The sequence below is a fragment of the Toxorhynchites rutilus genome, chromosome 2, assembly GCF_029784135.1.
Source record: "Toxorhynchites rutilus septentrionalis strain SRP chromosome 2, ASM2978413v1, whole genome shotgun sequence".
NCBI lineage: Eukaryota > Metazoa > Arthropoda > Insecta > Diptera > Culicidae > Toxorhynchites > Toxorhynchites rutilus.
The window spans coordinates 75,268,797-75,295,604 of NC_073745.1; the positions used below are offsets into that span (position 1 = coordinate 75,268,797).

General features: G+C 34.6%; 1 protein-coding gene across 12 annotated transcripts in view; it reads right to left on the bottom strand.

Moving 5' to 3' along the window:
* Positions 1-26,808, bottom strand: part of LOC129767221 (solute carrier family 12 member 4) — a 588,731-nt gene that overhangs the window by 292,235 nt on the left and 269,688 nt on the right. Inside the window, exon 1 of one of the 12 annotated variants that reach the window (XM_055767878.1) lies at positions 8,101-8,241. The exons of the other annotated variants lie outside the window; for them this stretch is intronic. The gene's annotated coding sequence lies outside the window, so the exon portion shown is untranslated. Of the gene's footprint in view, positions 1-8,100; positions 8,242-26,808 lie in introns of those variants that run through there. 12 annotated transcript variants of the gene reach the window in all.

Below are 26,808 nucleotides of genomic sequence, written 5' to 3' on the forward strand. Positions count from 1 at the left end.
TAATATAGATGCCAGATGTGAAGACATGTTTTCGTTGTCAAGATATTTAATTTTGGGAAAACATACATTTCAAAGTATGTGAAAACAATTGTTTGTGTGATTTAACGAACATGATTTAGAAATATCGTGATGGTTTGCTCATTTTGTTCATTATGATTACATTTGAAGACATTTATTCGTGCTATGCAGAGATATTTGAAAAAATCATCTGTCATCCCTCACATACAAGCTATTTCTCTCGTGAGAATGTTTACGGCCGAAAGCGAGCAAATTGCCCCGATCGAGGGTATGCCATATTGCCCGATGGTAAGCTGATGTGGAAAATATCAAATTGAGAAAGAAAAGAATCCTTTCTTATCATTTTATTCATCTGAGATATTCACTGGGAACTCGACTCAATAAATATGACCCACAGTTATCGCCTCTGAATCGGTTGCAAGCAACAAAAACCTTATAGAAATGATGTAAGAAATTACATCGAAAATCGCTTCTTATTTTTTTAAAGCATGTTACAAATGCAAAACTTGCATGGTAGGATTTTATCATTGACTAGCACGAATGCCTATATCCATTGCATTTCTATTCTTGCTGGTTTACGAGAAAATCTGGCGGATCAAATTGCCTGGCAGGCGCGTTTTAGACACATCTCCTCTACTATTCCTCACTCCTCGACAACTGTTGAAAGCAACAAATATTTTGAATGGTACACATTACGATAGATTTTGAAAGGAATAGTAGGGTAACACGGGGTGATTTGGTCATATGGGGTGATTTGGACCACCCGTTTATCTCAAAAATTACGGCTCAACTTGGATTTTTTAAAATGTTACATTTCCTTCTATTGTTGAACCGTATGTACCTAAAGTAAAAAAAACTTTGGTAAAACTTCACAAGTAGAGGGAAACGGTAGCATAAACACAGCAAGCACTTTGATCGTCAAAAAATGTGAGTTTTCCGATAGGTTTTTCCCGCTAACTAAACAAACTTTTCGTGTATTGTGCCGTACAGTTCTGTTCGCCTACAGAAGAGGAACAATTTGATGTAGCGAAACTGTAAGTTTGATAACAATAAATGAAATTAATTGCATTTTATTTTTTGCATGTTGTATGGGGTGACATGGACACGTTTCTGTGGGCTGAATTGGTCCTACAGATTTGAGACTTTTTTTGGTCTAATTGATTCTAGATGCCGCTGAATTACAAAAAGAGGACGGACAGACAACGTTGGAAGAAGGAGGAGTTTGAAAGAGCAACGCAGGCCATCGAGAACGGATTTTCTTTGACCAAGCATCAAAAGTGTTTGAAAATGCTCGACCAACAGTGAAAAGATTCATGCAGAAGTCGAGATGGTCTCAATCCAAATTTTCTGGTCTGGTATCTGGCCAAGACACCTGGTATCGATCCCAAAACATTGTTACTGATTGTAACATTATTCCAAAATACTTTACATAAACATAAGTATGTTTTTTTCGATGAAACACACACTGGACCAAATCACCCCACATCAAATTTTAATGTCCAAAAATCATCTCTTTTAGTTTATGATATATTTGGTAGATTGAAGCTTTATATAATGATTAAACATTATTTATTGAGAGAAAACAAGTGTAGCTCAGTATACAATGTGACATTTTTTATTTAGACCGTATTGGTTTGGAAATATTAGGCGATTTGCTTAGGTGGTCCAAATTCCCCCCTTTTCCCCTACAACTGAAAAAAGATTTCTGTAACTGAGTCAAGAATTATACTGCTTGCAGAATACTTACTGCCCTCAAAGATTCAATGACACATTCTCTTGTTGCTTTTTCGGCCCCAGATCATCAGAGTGTATTGCTTTTTTTTCCAGGCTTGAAAATCTGAATTCACGATGCTACGTGAAGATCTGGAAGACTTTTATCTAACCATTCTCACTAATAACTGTAAGGAATCTTACGTTGTATCTATGTATTTGAAAATCATTTGAAAAGCGGTAATGTTGGAATGGCAGCAAAAGAAATTATCAGAACAATAAATGGCGAAGGTAGTTAATTTCAAGGATATTTGTTGTAGGGGGTCTCCGTAGCCACATTGGTTGCGCGTTCGCTTAGTAAGCGATCGATCGTGAGTTCAAAACTCAGGGCCCTCATTGACCATCTTTGTGTTGTTACAGAATAACTACGTCCAGGCAACAATCATCAGCGATGGAGATCGATCCACGGTCGAAATAAGATCGATTCATCCATACAACTGCTCTGCTCTGCAAGAAACATCGGGTTGCTGTTCTATAAATAACCCAACAATGATCATATCAACTGTCTCCGCTGTCCGGTGGTCTAACTGGATAATGGAAGAACAGGAAGAATACTCTTACGCCTATATGGCAACTGTGTAAATGTATACGATATGCAATGGTATAGAAGGGAATACTCTAACGCCGAAAACATGGCAACTGTGTAATGTGCTAATTATAGATATGATAAACATGTGACATGTACACGATTGAAATTCGGCTCTGTTACAGCTAAAGCTGATGAGCCTAAAATAAACAAAAGGGATAAAAAAAAGGATATTTGTAGCAGTTTTTTCGTGGAGCTGAACAAGCAAATGAGAAAAAGTCAATTTTAGTGATCCGAGACTAAAGTATGTTGCGAAGATAAAATCCAGAAATTTTACTAATTCAACAATCATCAATGTTGTATAGAAAACGTTTCCAGGGTTCTACGATGGGGTTTTTCAAAATCTAGAGAGTGAATTCTGTGCCCTAAAAGTAAAATTGTTCCGGGAGGAAATTACTGTTTCAAAAACAAACATTTGCAGGATTGGTGAACCAAAATTAGTGGCCTAGAAGTATTAATGGTGCGCTCGCAATTCCGGCGCTTTGATGCCTTGTTTCCAACGATCTAACTATGCCTCACTCCTCGGCATACTTTTTTTCCAGTACATTCACAGCAAATGTCGTATTTGTTGTTGTCGTATTTGTAGTTAGTAAATGTAAATATGAAGTTATTAGAAAAAGTGATATTTTGAAGAAAATGAATACATTTTTTTAATTAATAAAATTGAGGATATGTAGAAAAATAATAAAATTATAATCACATTATTATAATGTCTGTACTATACTTTTTATTAATTTATAGTACGAATGATTCGTACTGCAGTTTATGCTCATATAATATGATTTAGGCATGTGTTATTGTTGTCAATTCGTCTTCAAATTTTAGAGAACATTGCAGGTCACGTAAAAGTTGTCTACAAGCTAAATTGATCTTCATTTAATAATTTATCTGGAAGTTGGGCCCCGCAAGGAATTCAGAACGTCAAGTTGGGTGACGAACGTGCTAACCGCAAAATAGTAATCAAAAAGAAGAACCCGAAAAAAAAAAAGGTTAACCAAATCCAATTGGAATTAGCAACAGGAACGGTAGCAAAACAACATCATTAACAGAAAGAACCTCAGCAGCAACAGCAACAATCGAGTTTCAGTTTTCCTGTCAAAACATGAACGAAGATGTATTTTATCAAATTTGTTTATGCTTCGTTCCTGTTACAACGTGTTTTATTCCATCGTTTACCAAACAGAAGAAGTTAATTTATCAGTTCTTTCCAGAACTATTTTTCCAAAAGAAAATTCGCTGTGGAGCCAGCTCAAGCGTCCAGAGGCACGTTTTCTCCGGACGTCACCCGCCGAGAGGTTCTGTCCGCGTGCTATCGATACAACACACACACACACACACACACATACACACACACATACACACATAATTGTTGGAATTATGAACCTCCAAAAATATCACCATTCAGAGTAATGTTTTTGAAAATTTTATAGTAATTCTGAATATCTATGTGTAGGCTATAGGGAAAATGACCCGAGTATGGTGGCAAACCTAATAACTCTTATGGTAATAAATTTTCATTAAAATATTAGTAATGTTTTTGCTATATCTGTATATATATATATATATATATATATATATATATATATATATATATATATATATATATATATATATATACATATATGGCATATATATGTATATATATCGGAAATTACTGAACCGATCGACATTGGTTTGCAGGGGTTTTTGGGGTCGGGGAACGTTCTTATGATAGTTCGAGACCCCTCTCCTCTCTCTATGGGGGGGCTGCCATACAAATGAAACACAAATTTCTGCATTACTCGAGAAGTAATCTACGAAACTAAATTTGGCATGTGGAGGTCTTAGGGTGCAATAAATGTTTTTACGGTGGTTAGGCACTCAACCCTCCTCTCTAAGGGGGAGCTTCCATACAAATGAAAGACAAATTTCTTCATAATTCGAAAACTACTCAAACAAATGTAGCCAAATCTGGCATATGGAGGTTTTAGGGTGCAATGAATGTTTCTATGGTGGTTAGACACTCCAACTCTCTCTCTAGAGGGGGGCTGCCATATAAATGAAACACAAATTTCTGCATTACTCGAGAATTAATCAAGCAAATTAAACCAAATTTGGCATGTGGAGCCTTGAGAGTGCAATAAATGTTTTTACGGTGGTTAGACACTCCACCCTCCTCTCTAAGAGGGGGCTGCCATACAAATGAAACACAAATTTCTGCATTACTCGAGAATTAATCAAGCAAATCAAACCAAATTTGCCATGTGTAGGTTTTAGGGTACAATAAATGTTTTTACGGTGGTAAGACACTCCACCCCCCTTTTTAAGGGGGTGCTGCAATAAAAATGAAAGACAAATTTCTGCATAACTCGAAAACTAATCAAACAAATGAAGCCAATACTGGCATATGGAGGTTTTAGGGTGCAATCAATGTTTCTATGGTGGTTAGACACTCCACCTCCCTCTCTAGAGGGGGGCTGCCATACAAATGAAACACAAATATCTGCTTTATTCGAGGATTAATCAATCAAACGAAATCAAATATGGCATCTGAAGGTTTTAGGATACAATAAATGTTTCTATGGTAGTTAGACACTCCACCCCCGTCTCTCAGAGGGAGGCTGCCATACAAATGAAACACAAATTTCTGAAATTTGATTTCTCTGGAATGGAGAGGGGGTTCCATCAAAATAATATTCCAACCAAATATGACAATTAAACATTTTCGGGAATCTTTGAAGGAAAATGGGAAAATTCGAAAAATTCATTTCGCATGTGTTCTACAATTACATATTGACAAGCGTTGTTAGTCCATTTGATGTTTGCGGTAACCAAATTGATCTTCATTCGAAAGTGGAAATGGATTTTAATGTGATAAAACGCACTCCTACATCGTCTTCTATCTATATAAATAAAAATGGATCGCCGAACGTGTTGATAAGAGCAAAACTCGAGAAAGGAATTGTCCGATTTAGGGCTGTCTTCATTCTATCATATTTTTTTCTGTATCAAACATTTATTCCATTTAACGTAGAAACATTTTATTTGCAAGTAGATGAAAAATCTTGCACGAGAATTGTGTCTCAAAATAATCTGATATTATAATGTCGAGTTTTGGTAGAAGTACTGAAATTTTATAGCACAAAATAATTTTAAAGGGTAGATTAGAAGATCGATCAATCAACAGTTCTGCGATTGGACCCATGAACGTGCGCTTATTAAGAAAACGTGGATGTGATAACGAAAAATAAATTTTGGGCGGGACGAAGTTTGCCGGGTAACTAGCTGACTGCATATAAATGTTAAGTATAAATTTTGTTCGTATGAAAAATAACTTGAGTTAAGTAACTAGAGTTTTGAAGAGAAGAGATAGCTAATCTTAAATATGCTTAAAAATAAATAGATATTCACAACTGAAATAGACCATATAAAATTTTATTGGAAAACCATTGCCACGTGGAAAAAAAACTCTTCATATAGGTTATAAAGTAGCTTAGTCAAAGGAGGTAGTTAACCCTCTGCACAGCCCAACCCCGCCTTTAGACGGGCTTTACGGGTTTTCTTTTCAAATTATTCAGACATTATTTGTAATGTTCACCCCCACTAGAACATCTTTAGAATATTTTCATCTATCACACATACACATTGGTTTTATGCTGGCAGCTTTCTGCTAGGAGTATTTCATGCTGAAAGTCGGAAATTCGGGATAAAACTGGAATGGCTTTTTTTAGACGAATAAAAAAATTGGGTCTTAGAGGGTTAATCAAATTTTTAGAGGTGATAGATTATTTGATATTTGACAATATAGAAAAAAATTCATGTGATTTGCTCTCACCCATTACATATTCGTAAATCTTTTTTCGCTTTAGACTATGATTGCCTTTAACTCGCTAATACTCCTAGTTATTTTTCAATGCTAAAAATATCTAAATGCATGCTTTTTATTATGCTATTAAAATAAATTCAGATTATGAATGTAAATAAGATTAAAGGTTTTGTTTTTTGGGTCTTTGTGTTTTTGTAACAAAAAACCATAATAAAATAAGTTGTTTCGTTCAGCCAAAACATTCATCTCAAGTTATCTCCTTTACATCCGCCGCAATTTCATTTTAACCCATTTTATGCCAAGCGTTCGAAAAATCGAACAGTAACTTTGATAATTTTTCATGGCTTTGGAAAGCAACCATATGGTAAGGTTTTGGTATCAAATGATAGCTTAGTTTCTTAGCTACCACTTACTTCCAATTGCATTCAATTTTGTAAAACAATATTGGGCAAAATATTTGGTTTAAAGCAGCTATGTGCGGAAAGTACATAATCTAACATAACCTACCAACAATCAAAACCTAATAAAATGTAAAAAATATGTAAACGTTTCTAAAGTATTACTTTGATAAAAGAACACACAAGACACACACGTGATGTAGAAAAAAATACCAATGGATTCAACCTCCTACAGGATTAAAAATGTAGGTTTTGGCCTTTGTATAGAGATTTTCCTTTTTTTGCCATTTTCCGGAGAACTGAAGAACGGAAAAAAACTATTCTTGAAGATTGGGATTTTTGTAAAGCCAATAACCGAATAGCTTTCGGTAAAAAAAATACCGCTTGGTCGTTAATTAGTTAACCACATCATGATGGATATTTGATCAGCATTAGCAATTAGTATCCATGTTGTTCTGCGCACTTCTAAAATAAAATTACAGCAGAATTGAAACGGAAAACAGTGTGGTATCAAAGAACTAGAAGAAGTATGTACGAGTATAGGAGAAGAATAAAATGAATTAAAAAAAAACTTGTTATTCTTGACATGTAACCTCATTTAACTGCTGAGTAGGTGATTTTTTTCAGCTTTCAAATGGAAGTATTTAGTATTAGAAAGTATTAGAACTGTACTAAGTATCGTTTTTCAGGTAAGCAATTCCCAGAATTGAAAAAAAAAATCAATTACGCATAATTGATTCGATGCATAACATCAAATATGATCTTTTATCACGTCCAAAGAGATTATTGTGAGATAGCGGCGTAAATTTATTTGTTTCTGTATATACGATTGCAGCACCAATGAAACATGTTCATGCTGATTCTTCCGAATGGGATGGTTGTTTAATCGAATATTTAACACACTGAAATAGCGAAAACGGAATTGAAACTAAAAATGTGTTCGCAATTTTCACCAAAATCCAATATTTTATTATACGTTGGTATTGACCCAGTTCCAATCTAGATCGAATTGTGAACCGTTAATTGCTAATGTTCATTATCATTATACCGATATACCGAATTCGCCAATTTCGCATTCAAGCTTGGTGTAAACTGCTCCACATTTATTTTATGATCCCCCAACAAACAGCTGTGACCAACGACTGATGCCTCTATTTTACGATCCATCATCAATTCCTAGAATTCCCGCCCATTAATGCCGACTCAAACCACTCTGTGCATTGGCTATAGGTAGCCACTTGATGTGACCTCAACATTACTTTGCGCGCGCTCTCTCTCGCGGTCTTCTGCTTTTGCTTTTTATTTTTATTTGATTGGCCAAAAACCAGCTCCATTGCCAGAATAGCTTAACACGTTTGGCACTAAAATAGCCGACAAGTATTTTGGTCAAACGATTTCTTTGCGAAATTGTCATTCCCACACTGTCTCCCTCTCTCCCCGCACGCGGTCTCTCGTTAATGATAAATCTGGTGACACTTGAAGGTTCGATGAAGCGAAGCCGAAATCGCGATTATTCAACTTACGCCGGAATCCTCTGACCGATCGGAAAAACTGAAGATCTTCCACTGCCACTACCGGATGCAGAAAGCCCAACAAGCTATGCACTAGATCACATACACACACGTGGTCATACACACACCCAGAGGAACATCTACACATACGCACAGCCCTTCGAGAGTGCACTCCGAGTCGCGACCGCCGGTAGACTATCGAATGCTGGCTACCGCGAGGCACCTCGTTAGATATAATATATCGATACGCGGCAGCGACTTGTTGATCGATCGCGCGCGCTCCAGCTGATCCCGTGATGTTTGGTATTTGCATGGCCTCTGTTGTTTCGGAGGTTCGCAGTTTGTCGCGTATCGCGACTCTTAAAACAATGGGCTCCGCGCTCTGATGATCGCGGTGATAATAATTTCGGCACACCGTTGATCTCGAGCAAACTGACCGGAGCACAGATCGTACGCGCAGGAAAGGTCAACTTGAAGCTGGGTAATTATAATCATAATAGAAACAAAAAGGCGTGAACGATATCATTTTTTATTCCGCACCGCGTTGAGACATTTCCAAAGTACACATATTTGCGCGCGCACATGGCTCACGTGAGCGTGTTGTGTGATGACGAACAAATGAGATTTGTTTGTTTTAAGCGGGAAGACATTTGGAGATTTTTGCATTGACCCTCGGTCGGAAAACAATGCAACCCGTCGTCGTGGGTGGGTGATTGAGTGTGTTTGTGAAATTCCCACGCCGGACGCTCCATCAAACGGTATTGATTGACGGGGCGAGTGGAATTGTCGCGCGCTTCGGTGCATAATGCTGACAATCGGCATTTGTACAGCATGCATGTATTTGCTGAAATCGATGAAATCTGGGTGTCGTCATGCGATTGTTTGCTTCCGAGACGCCGGGAAGGTCAGTTCGGAAGTACACGTGAAGCTAGGCATTGGCTTCTTAATTAGTACCGAGAGGCGTCAATTAATCGCAGGTAATTATGGGGCGAACAAATTTGTTCTGTTACTGTTTGCGAGTGTGCATTAGAGTCTGGAAAGTTAACAAATCGTTTTGTTTTCAGATTTCAACAATTGCTACGCTCACTGTTGGGTCCAGTGCATGTCAAACCGAGATGTCTGAGGTTCGAATGATTCTCGTGGTTGGCATATATGAAAACTGAGATCATTTTCGAAAAATGTTCCCAAAACCATCGCTGTGTATAGCGGAAATCAACATTCCAGGTGATTCTGTGAAAACAAAAATCGATAGGCAGAAAAAGTAAATGGATTTTTGATCGCAAAATCAGTTGCATAAACTTCACAAAAACTCATAGAGATTTTTATTGATCGTTCATGGGCCCAATCGCAGAACTGAAATCGGACAATTCCTTCCTCGAGTTTTGCTCTTATCAACACATTCGGCGATCCATTTTTATTTATATAGATAGAAGACGATATAGAAGTGCGTTTTATCACATTAAAATCTATTTCAACTATCGAACGAAGATCAATTTTGTTACCGCAAACATCCAATTGACTAACAACGCTTGTCAATATGTAATTGTAGAACACATGCGAATTGAATTTTTTGAATTTTCCTATTTTCCATCAGAGTTTTCCGAAAATTTTCAATTGTCATGTTTGGTGGAAATATGTGTATTATTTTTATCGGTCCCCCTCTCCATTCCAGAGGAGGAAAGGGTATCATACCATCATAGGAACATTTCTCGTACCCAAAAACCATCACATCCCAAATATGGCTCCATTTTCTTGATTAGTTCTCGATTCATGAAGAAGTTTGAGTTTCATTTGTATGGCATCCTCCATGCCCTTAGAGAGGGGGTAGGTGTGGCGAACCACAATAGAAACGTGGCAGCTCCCCCTTAGAGAGGGGGTGAGTGTTTTACACCATAAAAACATTTATTGCACCCTAAAATCTCCATATGCCTAATTTGGTCTTATTTGCTTGACTAATTCTCGAGTAATGCAGAAATTTGTGTTTTATTCGTATGGCAGCCCCTCCTTCATAGAGGAGGGTGGAGTGTCGAACCACCACAGAACCATTTATTGTACCCTAAAACCTCCACATGTTGAAATTCGTTTCATTTGTTTGATTAATTCTCGTGTTATGCAGAAATTTGTGTTTCATTTGTATGGCAGACCTCCCCTAGAGGGGGGGGGGTTGTAGTGTCTTACCACCATAAAACATTTATTGCACCCTAAAACCTCTATATGCCTCATTTGGTTTCATTTGCCTGATTAATTCTCGAGTAATGCAGAAAATTTGTGTTTCATTTGTATGGCAGACCTCCCTTAGAGAAAGGGGGGGGGGGGGGGGTGAGTGTTTTACACCATAAAAACATTTATTGCACCTTAAAATCTCCATATGACTAATTTGGTTTTATTTGTTTGACTAATTCTCGAGTAATGCAGAAATTTGTGTTTTATTCGTATGGCAGCCCCTCCTTAATAGAGGAGGGTGGAGTGTCTAACCACCACAGAATCATTTATTGTACCCTAAAACCTCCACATGTTGAAATTCGTTTCATTTGTTTGATTAATTCTCGTGTAATGCAGAAATTTGTGTTTCATTTGTATGGCAGACCTCCCTTAGAGAGGTTGGGGGGGGGGGGTGTAGTGTCTTACCACCATAAAACATTTATTGCACCCTAAAACCTCTATATGCCAAACTTGGTTTCATTTGCTTGATTAATTCTCGAGTAATGCAGAAATTTGTGTTTCATTTGTATGGCAGCTCCCCCTTAGAGAGCGGGGGGGACTGTCTTACCACCATAAAAACATTTATTGCACCCTAAAACCTCCACATGCCGAATTTCGTTTCATTTGCTTGATTAATTCCCGAGTAAGTAAAAATTTGTGTTTTATTTATATGACAACCCCCCTCCCCTAGGAGAGAGGGGAGGGGTCTCGAACTATCATAAGAACCTTCACGACCCCAAAAACCCCCACACACCAATTTTCATTTTGATCGGTTCAGTAGTTTCCGAGTCCATAAGAATCAAACAGACAGACAGACTGACAGAAATTCATTTATATATATATATATATATATATATATATATATATATATAGATTTCAGAGCTACAAGTTTCAAGTGGAATCTAATAGTTGCAAATTCTCGCTTTGATGTGTTTAAGCCTAATGGATAAGAATGTGAACTAAGAGGGATATGACAATACTTTGCCAATAGAATCAATAAAGTATTAAGTTGGCCCAATCGTTCAGCTCTCATTTGTTCCATAAAACGTTCCAAAAGAAAAATATTTGATTGAACGAAAAATTACACTTTTTCTTTGGTTTCATAAATTATTTCATTATTCCATGGACTCATGATTACACAGAATATCAAAAAGTTGTTCTGAAAACATAAAAAAAATTATAAAAGGGCCTTTATTATTGGTTTAATTAAAAAAAAAATTTGTACGTCGATATTAAAAACATTTTTTTTTAGCGTTTAAGAAAATCATTGGAAATTTTGAAAAAAAAAACAGTTACTACAGATACGACCGCATTGTTGACGTAGGTCTACGACATTATTTAATTCAATTCACTTATTCATTACTTCGAATATTATTTTAGAATGAATCAATCTCGAGAACGTATGCAGGGAATTACACGGGTTTTAGAAATATTAGCCGACTGTATACCGCAAGTCCATGAATGCATAGCCGACCTCCAAAATCATCCGTTGGAGAGTTTATTTTCAGCCTTTTTGCTGTGAGTGCAAATTGAAAAAAATATTCGCCTCAACACAGATACATACATACAAACTTGCAGTTGGATGATAAAAACCAACTCTCGTGTAGCTTTTGAAAAGACAGTTTTAAAATTTCCAAGTGATAGGGGTCAACGAATTTCTTTTAATTTAGAACGGCTCTTTAAAAACGCATCGTCATCATATTTTAAAGTCAACACTCAGCCTTAGGGAAAGCTGTTGACCGCTTGTTGTCGAGGCTGGAATGAAAATCGTAAATCAAAACTATTTTAATTCTATCGCCTGGTACAAGTGCGGAGCCCCCGTTGCAAATTTTCACTTTTATTTTCCTTTTGCGTGTCAGTGGTATATTGAAATAGTATTTCGTCGCTGCGTTTGAGGCTAGCTTTTGAAGGGTCGCAAAGGATTAAATTCAGATCAAAGTAAAAGCAATTCAACGGCCTGACAAACCAGCGTCTGAACATAGCTCGTATCGTCCGATTGCAATGCCTGCGTGCATTAGGGAGTTGTTGGAGAAAATGATCCTTTGGAGACTCTATCAGTGGATCGAGGCAAATAATTTGCTATCAAGTACCCAGTTTGGGTTTTTGCAAGAATAAAGAAAAAAACGATTGTCTAGTGTTGCTTTCCATAGATGACTTTGTGCCCAAGAAGCAACTGGATTCAGTATTCCTGGACATCAAGAGAGTTTCAGTTTCCATAGATATTCTGCCAGACATTTGCACACACGTGGACTTCCTGGAATTTTAAATGACTTCTTGCAGAATTTGTAGTCAGAAAAGCAAATGAATTTTACATTAGGACTATCGAGAACTTCCAGAAATAGTTATACGGGATAGACCAAACTTCTTTACAATTTGTATGTTAATGATAGACGAATTTCATGCCAACTCGTCTTAGGAGTTGGCAGCACCAGCTCAGATAGTAGTGAAACGTTGTGGGTGTAAAGACATGGGTCATTTAAGCAACTTTGCATATTTGAAATATTCGAAAAATAATTAGACAACTTTTTGGAAAAAGCCAATTTTTTTTACTTAAATTTTTACAAAAATTTACAACTTAAAAACTATAATACCTACAAAATTCTTGTCAAAGGATGAAATGTAGGAAATTGTTTCACAAAAAATTTACCAAACAAATTTTGGAAAAAAAAATTCGCTGACAAAAAAGTTATTTTAAAAATTAAAATTCATTTTTCTCAAAAACGTATTTTTTCAAAATTTCCAAAAATATATATATATATGAATAGCCCTTAAAATTTCCAACAAGTTGTCCATACATCGGAAGATGGGCATTTTTACAGGGAAAAAGTTTTTCTAACAACTTTTTTATATTTTCTTTGAATAAGATACAACTAATCTTAATTTTGTTTAAAGTCAAGATAGCGATATAGTGTATTCGACAAAGTTTTAGATCTTATTAAAATGAGAACTTTTGTCAAAGACGTCAACTTTCTATCTGTTATAGTTTTTTGGAATATAAGGCATTTTCTATGAAGACTCCTGAAAAAAATAATGTTTTGTTCGTAACATTTTTGTGTGTAAATTCTCACGTTTGACATGTTTTCAAATATAGAAAAGTTGGCAGAGCATTTAAATTGCGATAATTTATACATAAAAATGTTACGAATTAAACGTTAATAGTATTTTTTCAAAGAAAAACATGAAAAAGTTGTTGTTCGAAAAACTTTTTTCATGTAAATGTGTCCATAGTCCGATGTATGGGAAACTTGTTGGAAATTTTAAGGGCTATTTATATCTATTTTTTCAGAATTTTAAAAGCATATGTTTTCGAGAAAAAGGAATTTTAATTTTCAAAATATTTTTTTTTCAATGAAATTTTTTTCCAAAAAATTCTTTGATAATTTTTAATGAAAACCTAAGTAATTTCCTACATTTCATTCTCTGACCATCTCTTTGTAGAAAACTCAAAAAACTCAAAATTAAAAAAAAAACTACATAAAAAATATCAGACCTACAAAATTTTAGTCAAAGAATGGAATGTAGGAAATTATTTTTGTTTTCATTAAAAAATATGAAAAAAATTTTTTGAAAAAAATTTCATGGAAAAAAAATTATTTGAAAATTAAAATTCATTTTTCTCGAAAACATATACTTTTAAAATTCTGAAAGAAATAGATATAAATAGCCCTCAAAATTTCCAACAAGTTTTCCATACATCGGACGATGGGCACATTTACATCGAAAAAGTTTTTCAAACAACAACTTTTTCATGTTTTTCTCTGAAAAAATGCTATTGATGTTCAATTCGTAACATTTTTTTGTATAAATTATCGCATTTTAAATGCTCTGCTAACTTTTCTCTATTTGGAAACATGTCAAGAATATGTCAAACCTGAGAATTTACACACAAAAATGTTACGAGTAAAACATTATTTTTCTCAGGAGTCTTCATACAAAAATGACATATATTCCAAAAACTATAAAAAATACAAAGTTGACGTATTCGACAAATGTTCACATCGCTATCTTGACTTTAAACAAAATTAGGATTAGTTGTATTTTTTTCAAAGAAAATATAGAAAAGTTGTTGTTAGAAAAACTTTTTCCCTGTAAAAATGCCCATCTTCCGATGTATGGACGACTTGTTGGAAATTTTAAGAGCTATTCATATATGAGGGACTTAGAATGAAAGGGGTGTAAGTGATTTCGTCGATTTCTCTACATCGACTCTCTCTTTTGGTCATAACTTAGCTGCAAATACATTCCCAGCTGTATTTGACAATGCGGAAGACAGGTCAAAGCCTCATCTATCGGATTCTACAGCAAACTCAAATTGGAACGTTTTTGCAGTTGAGTTATTAACTGAAGAAAAAGTTGATGAAGAGAAATCGATCAAGTCACTTACACCCCTTGCATTCTAAGCCTCTCATATATATTTTTGAAAATTTAAAAAAAATCCGTTTTTGAGAAAAAAAGAGTTTAAATTTAAAAAAAAAATTTTTTGTCAGCGAATTTTTTTTCCAAAATTTTTTTGGTAATTTTTTGTGAAACAATTTCCTACATTTAATCCTTTGACAAGAATTTTGTAGGTATCATAGTTTTTAATTATAAATTTTTGTAAAAAAATTAAGAAAAAAAAAATTGGCTTTTTCCAAACAGTATTCTAATTGTTTCTCGAATATTTCAAGTATGCAAAGTTGCTTAAATGACCCATGTCTTTACACCCACAACGTTTCACTACCATCTGAAATGGTGCTGCCAACTCCTAAGACGAGTTGGCATGAAATTCGTCGATATTGACAACTATTTGGCAGAACAATGCACGCTAAGAATGTTTATAGATGACGGTGTGGTTTCGGTAAGAGGGCTTCATGTCGAAAACTTGCAAAGAGCATTGTAATATTGCTTAGACAACTTGTCATCTAGGGTAAATAATTTAGTAGTAGAATTCTTGCTGCAGGTAACCGAAATAGTGGAGTTTACTCGAAAGCGGTTCCCAGCCCAATTGCAACTAAACCTTTCGGGCAGAAACATTACTCAATCCATATCCTTCAAGTACCTTGGATTCAGGTTTGATTCCAAATGCACTTGGAATACCCATATTACGCATATAAAGCAAAAATCACCCGATAGATGGCATAACACTTTTTAAAATAACTATTCTATCTGTTCTAGAGCCTCTCGTAAACTACAGGAACCTTGCTCCGTTGATGTTGTTGAACTGGCAGCAACCGACTACGCATTGGGGATGATTTCCAACAACCCTGCAGACCATTACTTCATTTTCTCGGATAGTCTTAGTTCCTCTCTCCGTTCTTCATTCGATAAAAACTGGTTGACAGTGTGATTCATTCGATTATTTTTTCCAGTTATTGCGTCAGTGTTCTCTCTCTTGGCTTAACCGGGAACCGATTCAGCTTAATCGGTGTAATCGATCGACAAAAAGGCAGTAGTGTGGGGGGACTCAAAGAGTTCAATTCTTTCGTATTTTTCTGTTTCATTAGTTTGTTTTTGTCTTGTTCCTCGTCTCATCGTAGTCTAATTCCGACAGCCAGTCGAACACCAGATGACAATCCTGGTCACAATGTACTTCGTTGTAGTGCTGGAGGAAAACTTCTAACGAGTCAAAACTACTTTATTCTCAAGTCCCCAATCTGACCCTTCCTCCAAAAATGTTACTCTTACTAAACTCGAATAGACCGCATGTCTTCATGAAAGACCAGCAATAGGGCAAAGTTTCGATGAATTAGCAGGTCGATAGAAGACGCTAAAACAAAATTGAACCCTTGTGTATCTTTTGAAAGGGCGAAAGACGACATTTATTATTGTATATCTCAACGTTTATAGTTCCAAAAGAGAGGAGAGTAAGGAGCGCAAACTTCTCAACATCCACAAATCACCTGCCATTTTCTAGTTTCAAATCTCCAGAACGTCAAATTTGCACTTAGAGACATGAAATCCTTACCCATGGAGTTGATGGAAGTTGGCCGTGACATAGGTTTCGTCATCTATCACGATGCAGCGAGATTTGGTGTACAACAGAGGTTTTTGCAGTTTGAAGCTTTCTTCTTCTTCTTGAATGGCGTTAACGTTCCCTGTGGAACTTTTGACATTTTGACATTCATGCATACGTATGAACTAGCGTCAATTAATAATACTTAGTTGAGATATCTTAAGCCAAATAACACGCCTTGAATGTATTCCGAGGGGCAAGCTCTAGAATACGCGTGACCACAGTGCAAGTCGAAGGAAATTTCTGTGATGAAAAATTCTCCGGCTAGAACGGGAATCGACCCCGAACACCCGGCATGATAATGTGGGGCTCTAACCACTCGGCCACGGGTGCACTTGAAGCTTTCTACACTTCATAAAAATGTGGTCCTGAACACCCCATAGTGGGGTAAAAAAATCAGACACCTTGAATTTGATATGTCCTGACCACTCCCTGTCTTTCCCCTGGTCGTGAGATGCTTCCTGAAGGTGTTTATCATATGGGACACGATGGTGTTTGCAATATAAAATATCAAGTTATTGATATTTATTTCCAAAAAATACGCTCTCTGCATTTATTTGTCGACTTTTTAAAATTTTGTTGGAAAAAAATTAAACATCTAAATATTTATTCATACCTCATCGGTGCACGATGTAAATGAAAATATAAAATATCAATAATAATATTATATACATTGGTAAAATGTTGGATTGATTCGCTCAACTGTTCTCAAAATCTTCAACACCATTTCCTATTGCTGAGACAAAACAAGGCAAACATAAAAAATGTTTATTTGCGGCATTTGAAAGGGCATATTTGACTTTACATAATGTGATATTTTCAAATCTATGTTATTTTTTGTATTTGAGTAAATTAAATTTCAATTCATGAGTTTTTACGTGAAACACCATCATCATCATGAGTAGGAATAAAATTTTGACGGCCAAAATTTTGACGGCGGTTTTGGCCAAAAAGTTCGTAAAAACCTGGAGGGTCGTCCAATGGTTGATTCTTATACTAGATGGTGCCAGGAACCTATCTAGCAAAACATTTCATCCCCATCCTCCATATAAGAGTAAGAACTACCCACGCGGATCCAACTCAAGGTAAACGTGTAAAATATCGAAAAAAATCATTCTAAAACAATTTATTTTTTCGAAATTACACTTCTTCTATTAAAATAATCCAGACAGAAAAACTTTTCGGAGCATTTCGGGATGTGATAAACTGTAATCGGTAGAATAATACAAGCAATGATGCCAAACTATGAGGTCGAAGTATCCTACTATGTATTGAGGCCAGTAGAAAACGAAAAACACATTAGTTTTAACGTTAAACATGTGCTGTAGTGCACATGTTTGAAACTTTGGAAGATTTCGCGTGTGCAGTACTGCACTCATGGCCCCAGCGGAGTAATTCTTGAGTGCAGTACGGCAGTCATGGCCGTCAAAGTGTTAAGATATTGACAAGTTCTGCTTCGCAAAGTGTTGTTCTCAGTATGCTCCAAAAGACGCCCGAACATAGTTTTAATAAAATTTAAAAGCCAGAACAAAAAACCGTTTTTTTCATGGTGACCCTAACGCAGCTTAGATAGAAAGTGCTAAAAACAACTTTTTGGAAGATATTTATTCTCTAAACAAAAACTGTTTTCGATAAAGTTATTATATAAGATGGAGAGCTCATTTAAATGTTTTCAAACATAGGGTTACCAACATTTTAGGTGAAATAAAAAAAAACGAACTTTCTTATCTCTATAGATAGATACAAACATTCGAGATAAGCATTCGACAACGTTGTAGCTTCAGGTATTTTAACCAACTTTGTAGAACAAAGTTTTTTTTCTCTATTTTTTAATATTTAGCGCTTTTTATTCTAAGTTGAGTTAGGGTGACCATGAAAAAACGGGGTTTTTTGCCCTAACTTTTATATTTCAAATTCTTCATCAAAATTGTCTTCCAACGACTTTTAGAGCTTATCAATATAAATATTTTGCTATGCAGAACTTGTCAGTATCGTAATCCTACTCAAAGTTATTGATGGTTTTTCATTCAAAAACTCATGATTTCAATTTTAGTTTACTCAAATACAAAAAATAACACAGATTTGAAAATATCACATTATATAGAGCCAAATATGCTCTTTCAAATACTGTCAATGAACATGTTATATGTTTGCCCCAAAAAGAACGACAAACAAATGAAGCGTATTTTTGGGGAAAAAATATCAATAACATTGAGAAGAATTCAGATATTGCCTAGTTCTGCATCGCAAAATGTTTGTCTTAGTAAGCTCTGAAAGTCTTCTGAAGACTATTTGCTTGTTAATTTTCAAATACAATAGTTCGAACAAATAAACCGTTTTTTTTTCATGGTGACCCTAACGTAACTTAGAAATAAAACGCTATATCGGCTACTTCAATAGATAGAAAAAAAACTGTGTCTGTGTTGTCTACAAAGTTGATTAAAATAACTGTCGAACTATGTTCACCTCTATCTATAAAGATAAGTAAGTTATACATTCTATTTCATCGAATATTTGACAACATGAAAATGAGCGCTCTATCATATGTAACAGTGTAGTATGATTTCAAACCCCGTTCCAAAGTCCATCTTAAAACTCCCAATATACAAATTATCCTTCTCCTCATAAGCAGTTGATTGTTTCAAAATAAATGACTCATGCGTGGTCACTTCAATTTACGATTCCCACGAAACATTCCTCAAGCGCAACTGCATTATTTCGTTAATTGTTTTTCTCCCACATTCGTCCATGCCAACATGCGCGGGCGATATGAATGCACCCTTACATCATGTCGCGCGCAGCTAAAGGCAATAAACCAGAAACCAAAACAAACCCAGTTCTATTCTGATTAAATACGCGACCGTACACAAAGTCGTCGTGACACTTTACGATTTCCCATGAAATCGATATGCGCGCTTATGAGCGCAGTAAGCAATTTTATTTCTTGACACCATTCACATCGAACACTGCATTCGATTGATTGGCTATTCCCCTTTGAAATCGACTTGGCTCCTCCCAATGAAACTCTCCACAAACTGTTGGCTAAGTTAGCTTAAGACACATGTAACTAGCATTAAGACAGTTCTTGTATGACACTCGACGCGGATGCACGCGTGGAGTGATGAGAAATGAATAAAACCCTTTTTGAATAAAAGTATAAAGCAAATATAAGACATGGCGACCGTGACAGGACAATTGGAACAATAGCGAAATCTAAACAAATAGTGCTGGGAGAAATTCAAAAAGTGTTACAAACAATGTGATCGGAAAAGTGCCAGAAAAGCGGTGTAATATAAATACTGACACTGAATAGGAGGGAAACAAAAAAAAAAAAAAAAAAAACTCCTTACGAAAATAATTTCAATGAAGATCAAACCAAAAGTGCTGGGAGAAAATCAACAGAGACAACTTATTTTCCCATGTGAATAAAATGAAAAGTTAACCTTAATAAGGAGAAACAGCAAGAGCAGCAGCGGAAAGTGTAACGCGAAGATAAATGAACAGAAGCAGGAACATCGGAAGGCGAGACCATTGTCAGCAATAAGGAACTGACAGGCGGGACCAACAGAGAGCAGAAGGAGCTAAATCTGGAATGAAACCGACGATATGAAGTAAGCAATTGAAACTGATGTATATCAAAATAAAACGTACAGCACTTATCGAACTGAACGCATAGGCTAGAATGATTATATGTTTCTTTATGAAGTGTTCGAATTACATACCCTCGGTTACAAAGTATTTATAAAAATTATTTCCAAATAATGAGTTTTGATAATAATATATTCGGTATAGAAACAATAAATTTCGATACATTTACCAATGACTATAATGTATAATGCATAATGAAAAACAATGCATGTAATTAATTGAATATGCTTCGAGAAAGTAGAAATGGGCCTGTTTGACAAGAAAACTATTCAAAATACAGGAGACCCACAAGTAAATATCCTAAACCACGTGGAACAACACACTTTATTCCACGAAACGCAAGAGTTATTATTATGGATTATACTTGCGATTTTATTAATATTTGCTTTCATTAAACTATACAAGAATTATAAGCAGTGTGTACGTAAAGAAGCACTGAAAGCTGCACAGTCGGCACAAACTATGGCATCAATTGCCTAAAGCTTTAGACTATATATGAATGGCCGCTAATAGAATAACTTAATATACAAAAATTACAGCAAAGAAATAATATCATAAGAAAATAATATAACGAAAATTATATATTATTTTTTTTTTTCCTCTACTTCAAAAATCTTATAAAAATGATTAAAGACGATTTTGAAGATTTTCTGAAATTATTAGCCGATGTAAGCAAAGGAAAGGGCGAAGGAGCTTTCGCACCTGATATAGTAGTATTTGGAGAAAATACTAAACTCGAATCGTATGAAGAATTACTAGACAGAATAGATGAATTACCCGGATGTGATCCGATTACGTGGCTAAAACTTCCCGGCCAGAAAGAGAGAAGACGACAAAGATTGGGCGAAGCAAAAAGGAATAGAAGGCAAATGAAAAATAATCAATAAAATAATATATATATTTTTTCGCAAATTTGTTCTTATCATTAGTCCGAAAAGATAAAATTCTGAGAATTTATGAATAAAAATGAGTCTTCCTAAATGGAACAACTCAAAGAAATTGAATCATATCTGAAAAAGGGATATCAGAATTTGAACAAAAATAAAAACAGACCAAGAACTTTACATAATATTGAAGTCAAAAGGCAACAGTTACAAGAAAACTTAGCCAAATATCGAACAATACTAAAATCTTTCGAGTATAGACTTGGAGCTTCAGTCTGGAATGACGAAGTTGAAACTTATGGTGCACTGAAACAAATATATCAGAAGGCCATCAAAATTTTAGATGAATCAGAAGTAATACAAAGGGAATACGATAGTGAACCAGAGACACTTGGTAAATCAAGTGGTTTACTAAAACCCTATAAATTAAGCACTGACGATTCACTATTGAGAGTGAAAAGTGAAATTAATTTAAAACAAAGAAAAATTAAATTTAAAATATTGACAAAAATTTTAATTTGGTATATTAAAATACACAAAGTATCCAACATGGCTCTTAATATTAAAACAGCCGCTGAATTAGCAACGCTGATACCCACTTATGACGGAAACGCAAGTGGTGTTAAATCATTTATAGACGCGGTGAACTTGGCAAAGACCATAGTTCCAATCGAAAGCAAAGCAGCCGCAATTCAAATTATACTAACAAAATTAACTGGAAAAGCGAGAAATTTATTCTCAATATCTCCAACGGATTATGACGAAATAGTCGCAAAAATCCAAACAAATTGCGAAGAGAAATCAAATTCAGACATAGCCTTAGCTAATCTGATGAATTTGAGACTCAAATCGACAAATGAAATCGAGAAATTCACTAAACAACTCGATGAATTGACAGATAAGCTCAAAGATACCTATATAAGAGAACAAATTCCCGACACAGTCGCAAGGAAAATGTCTCAAAAGGTAGCGATCAAAACACTTATCAAAGAAACACCCAACAGAGAGACCAAAATGATGCTGAAAATTGGCAAATTCGACAATTTACAAGAGGCCATCAACGTAATGGTAGAAAATGAAAAGGACAATACTGATTCAAACGCAGTCGTACTGCAGTCGATTAAGGCTAGACAACCAAATCATTATAACACAAACCGAAATTTCAATTACAGAAACCCTATGGTTTATGAAAGAAATAATCAAAGAAATTATTTCCATGGAAGATATCAAGCAAGATATCCAAATAACCTCAATAGAAACCTCAACCGACAATATCCCATTAACCATCAGTATCCTACTAATAGAAATTCAATCCAAAATTCCCGACAACAACCAAATTTCAATCAAAATTTACAACAATACCCTTTTCAACGAAATTTCAATCAAAATCAAAACAGAAACGTTAACAGAAATTTCAATAGAAATAATGTACCAGCGAGAATGTACGTAGTAAATCAGCAAGACATTCCTCGACTGAATAATCATGCAAACAATAATGGATTTCACCTACAAAACGAATCAGATAATACTTGCCAAGCTATGGTACCGTTCAACAACAATATTGCAAATAATGGGAACAATCAAGCAAATACCGATTATTTTTTAGCCAACCAGTAACAATTGCTAACAGATGTCGACTAACTGAACAATTGTTACGGACAGGCATACCGATTTTGACATTAAATTTAAATGCATCAAATTTTATCCAAGTCAAAGTGCACATGACTGGAGATAAAATATGCAACTTGATCATTGACACCGGTGCAGATATTTCGTTGTTCAAAGCACGAAATATTCTCCCAAATCAACATGTAAATACTAACAATAAGATTAAATTAACCGGCATTACGGAAAATAGTGTAGAAACATTAGGTTTAACAAATACATCTTTATGCTTTAATAATACATTAACTTTAAATCACGATTTTCACCTAGTTACCGCAGACTTACCAATTACGGCTGATGGTATTCTAGGTCGAGATTTTTTAATAAATTATAAATGTTTAATAGATTATGAACATTGGCTACTTACATTTAATATAGCCAATATACAAATTTCAGTACCAATAGAAGACAACTTAAATGAAGGCTTCATGCTACCAAGTCGTAGTGAAGTTATCAGAAGGATACCATATTTAAACATTAGAGAGGATATGGTAGTCCATTCAGAAGAAATTTACCCAGGAGTTTTCTGTGGTAACACTATAATTTCACCTTTAAAGCCTTATGTAAAATTTGTAAATACTACTAATAAACCTTTGTACATACATTATTCTAAATTTAAGCCTACATTAAGTATTTTAAACGATTATTCTATTCTTAATGTAAATACCAAAAATATTAATAATAAGAGATCCGAAGAGATTTTTAAAAGCATAAACACGGACAAAATTCCTCCATATGCTAAAGATAAATTTAAAAAATTAATTAATGATTATCAAGACATATTTTGTCTTCCAGAGGAGGATGTTACTCAAAACAATTTCTATTCACAGAACATTGTTCTAAGTGATAAAGTTCCTGTATATATTCCTAATTACAAGACGATTCATGCGCAACAAACCGAAATTAATCAACAGGTAAACAAAATGTTAGAGAGTAATATAGTGGAACCTTCAGTTTCACCATACAACTCCCCTATACTTCTAGTACCGAAAAAATCCCAAAATAATGACAAAAAATGGCGTTTAGTCGTTGATTTTAGACAACTAAATAAAAAAATTTTAGCAGACAAATTTCCTCTACCAAGAATTGACGATATTTTAGATCAACTTGGCAGAGCAAAATATTTTTCAACATTAGATCTCATGTCAGGTTTTCATCAAATACCTTTGGACAATGAGTCTAGAAAATTTACGGCATTTTCAACACAAAACGGACATTATCAATATACAAGATTACCGTTTGGATTGAATATAAGTCCAAACAGTTTTCAACGTATGATGACAATTGCAATGGCTGGTTTAACCCCAGAATTAGCTTTCATTTACATCGACGATATTATAGTCGTAGGATGTTCTGTAAACCATCATATTTCAAATCTAAATCAAGTTTTTGAAAGATTAAGATATTACAATTTGAAGCTAAATGCGCAGAAATGCAAATTTTTTAGCACTGAAGTTACCTTTCTAGGTCATAAAATAACAGAATATGGCATGTTACCAGATGATTCCAAATTTTCAACTATTCAAAATTATCCAGTTCCTAAAAATGCAGACGAAGTTAGAAGATTCGTTGCATTTTGTAATTATTATCGTAAATTCGTACCAAATTTTGCATTAATAGCAAATCCCCTTAATCAACTATTGAAGAAAAATTCACAATTTATATGGACCAATAGTTGTCAAAATGCATTCAACACCCTAAGAAATTCATTAATGTCACCAAGATTATTACAATATCCAGATTTTACGAAGCAATTTATATTAACAACAGATGCTTCAGATATAGGTTGTGGAGCTGTATTGTCTCAACAAACACAACATGGAAATTTACCAATAGCTTTTGCAAGCAAAACTTTTACACCTGGTGAAAAGAATAAACCAGTGATTCTAAAAGAATTAACAGCCATACATTGGGCTATTAATTACTTCAAACCTTATCTGTACGGTAGAAAATTTTTAGTACAAACGGATCATAGACCGTTAGTTTTCTTATTCGGTATGAAAAATCCAACTTCAAAATTAACTAGAATGCGTCTTGATTTAGAAGAATATGACTTTACAATTGAATACATAGCAGGAAAATCAAATGTAGGAGCAGATGCTTTATCAAGAATAGTAACCTCCTCTGATGAATTAAAAAATTTAAATATATTAGGAGTAAGCACAAGAGCGATGACTCGTAATTCGAAAAATAATTCAAATATGAAAACATCTGATAATCAAATTTCTGTACCACGAGAAACTGATCACTTCTCTACGTACATGACAAATAATCCATCAGAAACGAAGAAATTAATTAAACTCGAAACACGCGTCGACAAATATGGAATGATATTTTATTTAAAGAAAAACAATAAAATTATTGCCCAAGTGCATCAACAAATTTTACATGGAAGTCAGACATTAGAATCTGCACTTCTGAAAATAGAAGGAACAATGATTAAAATGAACCAAAAGAAATTAGCGCTGTCGACAAAAGACAAAATATTTAAAATGATATCAATTGAAAACTTTAAAATATTAGCGAATACTCAAGTGTATTCAATAGAAATTATTATTTACAATCCACCAATGTTTTTAACAAAAATAAAAGACATCCAAAAAGTATTGAATGATTACCATAACACCCCTACAGGAGGTCACATTGGTCAACATAAGTTGTACCTTCAAATTAGAGAAGTGTATAATTGGAGCAATATGAAAAGATCGATTGCAGAATTCATCAAGGCCTGTGAATTATGCAAACGAAACAAAGTCATAAAGCATACAAAAGAAAAACAAGTAGTTACTACAACACCAAATCACCCATTCGAAAGTATTTCAATAGATACAGTTGGACCATTACCAAAAAGTAACAACAACAATAGATATGTAGTTAGTATTCAATGCGATTTAACGAAATATGTCGTATTAATTCCAGTACCTACTAAAGAAGCAAACGTAATTGCTAAAGCATTAGTAGACAATTTTATTTTAACTTACGGAACATTTTTAACTTTACGTTCTGATCAAGGAACTGAGTATAATAACGAAGTCTTTGAACAGATCTGTGAAATGCTTAAAATTGAACAAAAATTTAGTACAGCCTATCACCCTCAGACGATTGGTTCTTTGGAGAGAAATCACAGATGTTTAAATGAATACCTAAGATTTTTCGTTAACGAACATCAATCGGATTGGGATGAATGGTTAAAATTCTATGCTTTCAATTATAACACAACCCCACATTCACACCATGAATTTACCCCTCATGAATTAATTTTTGGAACTAAAGCTAAATTACCACAAGAATTATTTGAAAAAGGAACTGAACCAATATATAATTTTGAACAATATAGTAAAGAACTAAAATTTAAATTACAACGATCTAATGAAATAGCAAGAACCAAATTAATTGAGCAGAAAATTCAAAGAGCAAAAAACTCAGAAAATGTCATTAATCCAATTCATTTAACAGTAAACGACAAAGTTTATCTAAAAATAGAAAACAGAAGAAAACTTGATCCATTCTATGACGGACCATATATAGTTCAAGAAATACTAGATACAAACTGCAGGATTCAGAACCCCAAAACAGAACATACACAGACAGTACACAAAAACAGATTGATAAAAATATAAAATCAAACAACATTCATTTTTAGAGAAGTTACTTCATTCGCAAAAACCAATTATATTACAATTATTTATAGAAATCTTTAGAAATATATCAAATTACCAATATTATACAAAACCACATACCATTGTTTACAATATACCAACAGCTTTGGAAAATAAAAGTTTAGAAACCTATAAAAAGTCTATAAAATATTTGTAACATTGAGAGAAGCCAAGGAATAATTAATCCATAATCTGAATACTAAGAATGATTCCATGGCATTACATCATTCTCTTAAAGAGGGATGGTGTAGTATGATTTCAAACCCCGTTCCAAAGTCCATCTTAAAACTCCCAATATACAAATTATCCTTCTCCTCATAAGCAGTTGATTGTTTCAAAATAAATGACTCATGCGTGGTCACTTCAATTTACGATTCCCACGAAACATTCCTCAAGCGCAACTGCATTATTTCGTTAATTGTTTTTCTCCCACATTCGTCCATGCCAACATGCGCGGGCGATATGAATGCACCCTTACATCATGTCGCGCGCAGCTAAAGGCAATAAACCAGAAACCAAAACAAACCCAGTTCTATTCTGATTAAATACGCGACCGTACACAAAGTCGTCGTGACACTTTACGATTTCCCATGAAATCGATATGCGCGCTTATGAGCGCAGTAAGCAATTTTATTTCTTGACACCATTCACATCGAACACTGCATTCGAT